The following is a 5,702-nucleotide window of genomic DNA, read 5'->3' as shown; positions in this document are numbered from 1 at the left end:
ACTTAGAAGCGGGTGAGATGGATATCAGAGTGCAGGAGCCCAACAGATCCAAGACCTGAAACACAAGGAATGGAAGAAAGCGTGTGAAATCTGAGGGAACCTCCAGGTTTCCACGCTGTTGTGACGGACACTTACAAGCGGGTGAGATAGATATCAGAGTGCAGGAGCCCAGGAAGCGATCCAAGACCTGAAACACAAGGAGAGTGGAAAGAAAGCGTTGTGCAGTCTGGAGGGAACTTCCAGGTTTCCACGCCGGCTGTGACAGACACTTAGAAGCGGGTGAGATGGATATCAGTGTGCAGGAGCCCACAAACAGATCCAAGATCTGAAACACAAGGAGAGTGGAAAGAAAGCGTTGTGCAATCTGGAGGGAACTTCCAGGTTTCCACGCCGGCTGTGACGGACACTTAGAAGCGGGTGAGATGGATATCAGAGTGCAGGAGCCCAGGAAGAGATCCAAGACCTGAAACACAAGGAGAGTGCAAAGAAAGCGTTGTGCAATCTGGAGGGAACTTCCAGCTTTCCACACTGGTTGTGACGGACACTTAGAAGCGGGTGAGATGGATATCAGTGTGCAGGAGCCCACAAACAGATCCAAGACCTGAAACATAAGGAGATTGGAAAGAAAGCGTTGTGAAATCTGCAGGGAACCTCCAGGTTTCCACGCCGGCTGTGATGGATACTTACAAGCGGGTGAGATGGATATCAGAGTGCAGGAGCCCAGGAACAGGTCCAAGACCTGAAACACAAGGAGATTGGAAAGAAAGCGTTGTGAAATCTGGAGGGAACCTCCAGGTTTCCACGCCGGCTGTGATGGATGCTTACAAGCGGTTGAGATGGATATCAGAGTGCAGGAGCCCAGGAACAGACCCAAGACCTGAAACACAAGGAGATTGGAAACAAAGCGTTGTGAAATCTGGAGGGAACCTTCAGGTTTCCACGCCGGATGTGATGGATGCTTACAAGCGGGTGAGATAGATACCAGTGTGCAGGAGCCCAGGAAGAGACCCAAGACCTGAAACACAAGGAGATTGGAAACAAAGCATTGTGAAATCTGGAAGGAACCTCCAGGTTTCCACGCCGGCTGTGACGCACAGTTACAAGCGGGTGAGATGGATACCAGTGTGCAGGAGCCCACGAACAGGTCCAACACCTGAAACATAAGGAGTTTGGAAAGAAAGCCTCCTGAATTCTTGAAATTTTTTAAAGATGCTTCATCTCCCAACCCAGAAGCTCCTTTAGCCCCCTGCGAATGCCCGCCGTTTTTTTTTTTTAGTTTAACTGATGAAGATTCATAAAAATGTAAAAAAAAATGCTGATCAGGAGCTGAATAAAACTGGTCATACAACTGTTCGATCTTTCAGTCACGTTATTCAGCTTCTGCTCAAACTGCACGATTGATTCGCAGGGGTTAGAAGTTCGTAGGTAATGCTGGGCATACACTGTGCGATTTTTGGATAATTTTGAGCCGAGTCTTTCAGTCATGCGACCGTTTTGGTGATCGGCCCGAGTTTTGCCTTCATCGTGCATCGTGTTGTATACATGGGGTAACAAGAAGCGATTAACACCTCGACCAGCTCCCTATCATCAATGGTTTGGACATAAGAAAATCAAGCCTGTTTGAAATCCTGTCGGCCATCGTGAGGGTCACTGCAGCCTCTCACACTGCGCACGCGCAAACACAGAAATGAAGGCGAAAAGACAGAGCAGCACAGCAGCATGTGATCTGGACACAAGCGATGAAAGCACAACTTGTAGAACTTTTGCAAGCTCTTCCGAGCCTTTTCGATGTCTCCTCACAAAATTATCACGACCACAACAACCGTGAAAATATTTGAATGGACATTGCTGCTCAATCACAGCTGCCTGATTAATATTTTTCATTAGCAATTTAGCACAGTTGATGGTGGTGGTGTGTGTGTCTGTGTGAGTGAAAGACAGAGAGGGAGCGAGAGGGACAGATTGATGCTTAGTGTGAGCACTCAGGTCGCATCAGAGCATCGGGCGTATAGTGTGAGACCCTGCATCGTGACTTCTAACCCCTGCGAGTCGATCGTACAGTTTGAGCAGGCGCTGAATAACGCCACTGAAAAAATCGCACAGCGTATGCCCAAGGCTCCGCCGATGCTGATGGAAATGGACAAAACGTTAAGAAACGCAAAGCCAGAGGAACAGACTAACACACACTAATGCTGTTTTGACTTCTATTTATGCCCTCAGTAGGCGTGACCTAACGGCCGCACTTCAAAGCACGGCCGAACTTCAAAGCACTCAGCCTTTGACGCGTCAGGTAATCTTCCTTCTAATGGCGCAACTCCTCCCACTCATTCATAATCCGACCTCCGCGTTTGCACTCGTCCTACAAGAGCTCCCAATTTGAACATCACTGATGTTCATCGGATTTACAGAGTGACGACAAACCCCGTCAGCATGTTAGATAAAGGATTAAGTTATATGCTGCATCATATATACACAACTACGAAGGTAAGAAAACGTAAATTAACCGACAAAGAAACGTTAGCTAACGTGAAATGCAAACACTACGTTACTCCGCTATGTGTTTCATTTGATGTCAATTCTCTACATTACATGTTTCCTTAAACGGTGTTTATAGTTGAGGTTTAACTAATGTCACTTTGTTGTTAGACACTTTTATAATAGCGTTAGGTAGTTGGCTAACTAAGCAGGTAGTTAACTACCCAATGCTACTCTTGCTACGTGTAAAGTATATATGTTTAAGACGTGTTGACATGAGTAGTACAGAAATAATGCTAATGGTTCTTGTATCTTTATTCAGTGTCCAAAAAAACACAGGTTGACAGGGGAGGTCTGTGTGAGAGCCCTGTGCTACAGGTCAATGAGGAAGAGTGAGGCACCACACAGACTAAGTGTAGGCAGGAAGCTGTGTAAAGTTGTTAATCCCTGTTCAGTGGGGTTCAGTTCATTTAAGCATTAGTTAAGTTCATTCCTGAAGGCCCATCAACTTGAATGTTTTCCTTGTCCCCCTGCTTTATCACACCTAATTTGACTAGTCAGATGTGTTTGGGTGATCAGAAACAAATTTACACCAAGTTAATACTGCAAATATACACAATCTAAGTTATTACAGTTATCAAGGATGGTTAAATTGTTTTAATAGGGAGAGAAGGAAACCCTAAGCATTCAGGAGGGTAAGCCTGTAGGGGTCAGTAACCATAACACTGAACTATGTTCCTGTTTGGCTCTTCCATGAAGATGATGTTACATTTTTAATTTTAGTTCTTTCTTCTTAGATTAAGCTTCTGGATTCATCGCCAGTGCTCCTGTGTGGCAGGTGCTGTTATGTGCAATCACACAGTGGCACTGCTCTTCCAAACAGCACACTACTCACAACTCAGAGTGCCGGTTGTCCCCCTGTGCATAGCTGCACCGAATCTGAACAGCAATGGCACAAGCCACGGACAGTGGTAATTTAAATAAGGTTAAAGTTTTTGAATTAGACCATGTTTACATATGAACAGCAACACCATCCATAGTAAATGTGTCTTCTGTTAGGGTGTGAAGCCAGGACCTATCAACTCTATGATCTTCACTAAGCCGGTACCAAATAGGATGGCCCAGACTGGAGTACGGTAATTAGATTTGTAAAATTTGGTTTCCTGTGTTACAAATGCATGTTGCTATTTGTTCATACATGCATGTGTCAGAATAGGTATTAATTTACATACAACATTACACTTTCTGAAGACGGCTAACTCAGTCATGTACATATATACATCCCAGTCTCTAACTTATGCACCACTGTTTCACACTTTTTAGTTTAGTTGTTGTTCAGTATAATAACCTTCTTCCTTACATTATTGTCATTGATGTTTTCTTTAGGAGTGGATTCTACAGAGGCATTGTGGGTCCATTACCAGATCCCTGACCTGACAAGCCCCTTGTGGAAAGTGCCTTTGGGCTGGTGCAGGAGGGCAGTGTTCTGTCATGTCAGCAGCCGGTTTTGACAACCCGGTACATCACACTACACCGTGATGCACCACCAACACCGCACTTGCCTCTGGAGGGGTATGACATCAAGGAAACCCTGCTCGCTCAGACAGCCTGTGATATTTTCTCAAACCGCTGCGCTGAACAAGTTTCCAAAGAACATGCTGTGTGACACAATAAATATCCTTTAACCTGTTAACCTGTGGCTTCTGGAAGAAACTCGGGTGAGTCAGTCACTGCAAACACATTTGTATCATCAAGTGTTTGTCAAATGAAAATGATATGTTTTTCTACACTTAGGATAATTTTCTATGTTGCAGTGCAGTAAAGTGCATGTTTCTTCTGTGTTCAATCATACATGTTCTAATTGTTATAAACAGAAAAAATCTTTTTTTACTTAGCTGCTTGATTCTTAACTTGTTTAACTGAAACATGATGAAATGTCATAGTATTATTTTTTTTAAATGTCCTTGGCAGTGCATGTGTCCGCATTGTAACTTACTAATAAAAAGTCCTGTGTGTACTTTGGTGTGTGTTTTATGTTATTTTATTGCAAATAAATAATAGTCATTTGATTTTACAGTTACACACAATCTTATATCTCTGGCATGGCATGGCATGGCAAGGCAATATCGGGTACATGCAATTTGAAACCTGACATTCCAGAGCAAAGCATGAAGCACACAGCACGTGGTCAACGTGACTCATATGGAGACTGACAACATTACAAGGAATAAAGGAAAATTGAGGACTTAGCCACAGAAAAGACTTTTTTCCTTTTTTGTTACAATAACTCGAAAAGGTCAACTATGATTTTAAATTAATATCATAGGTGTGAGTTTAGAGTTCAGATTTTTTCTGCACATTCTTTCTTTTTGTATTTAATTATGATGGTAAATACATTTTGCAACATATCTGCCTGCACTTGCACTTGCTCTTAAAGTAGGAACAGTTCACCTTTCCAGCTGTATTTTTAATACTGATGAGTTTACTTTAATTGTTAGCCTATTGGTCAAAATGTATTGTTCTTCTGATTCATGTGTAATGCTTTTCTCAAATAATACATCCACATTTCAGCACGTAAGCAGCTGTTTGTCTCAGTATTACCTGATAACATACTGAGGCCTGCTGATCACGAAGTATGTGGGAAATAAAAGCATGTTAGGAAGAGACTAGGGCCATTTTCAGTTCGCGCCTGCTTTCTCTGCAACGCCTTGGCTCAAAGAATGTGCTGATGCTGAAGTTGACCTCGACCTTGTGAGCCAATTTTTGTTTCATGTCCCACTTCACATGCTGCAGATGCTCCTGCAGCTCAGTCTTCTCATTGTTTGCAGGGATAACCATTTCATTTGAGGAAGAGGAGCAGGAATGTAGTCCAAAGACAAATGGATGTGGAGAGGAACACTGGGACTTTCTCTCTTTCTATCTCTGTTTTTTTCAGTTGCTAGTTTCCCTCAAGAGGAATGAGCTCATGTTTGTGGGCTCTGTTGCCACATGTTGTGCTTCACTTTCTAGAATAAGGATGAGTTAGTTTCTGGTCAGACCACAGAGAAGCAGCCAGAAAGAAAACGTGCTTCCCTGTCAAGAACAAACACAAAACATTTGCATGACTTGGTGTAATTACTTGAGTACAGAGATTAGACTTAAAGTAGGATCATAATAATTTGTGATTTTTTTAAAAAATTATTGTCAAAGGGAACTTATTATGCTCATTTCCCTTTTTTAAAACAATT

General features: G+C 42.9%; 1 long non-coding RNA gene across 3 annotated transcripts; it reads left to right on the top strand.

The window, feature by feature from the left end:
* Positions 1 to 2,398: 2,398 nt before the first annotated feature.
* Positions 2,399 to 4,492, top strand: LOC109196073 (uncharacterized). Of its 3 annotated transcripts, XR_002057536.2 has the most exons (5): positions 2,448 to 2,484; positions 2,798 to 2,890; positions 3,273 to 3,446; positions 3,535 to 3,611; positions 3,862 to 4,492. It is a non-coding gene; the product is annotated as an uncharacterized LOC109196073 (long non-coding RNA). The 3 variants fall into 3 exon arrangements; XR_002057534.2 differs by lacking the exon at positions 2,798 to 2,890 and having other exon boundaries at positions 2,399 to 2,484; XR_002057535.2 differs by lacking the exon at positions 2,448 to 2,484 and having other exon boundaries at positions 2,656 to 2,890.
* The last annotated feature ends 1,210 nt before the right edge of the window (positions 4,493 to 5,702 follow it).

Source organism: Oreochromis niloticus, linkage group LG3 (genome assembly GCF_001858045.2).
Source record: "Oreochromis niloticus isolate F11D_XX linkage group LG3, O_niloticus_UMD_NMBU, whole genome shotgun sequence".
Lineage (NCBI taxonomy): Eukaryota > Metazoa > Chordata > Actinopteri > Cichliformes > Cichlidae > Oreochromis > Oreochromis niloticus.
The sequence above is the reverse complement of the archived record's forward strand: the minus strand, read 5'-3'. Positions and strand labels throughout refer to the sequence as shown.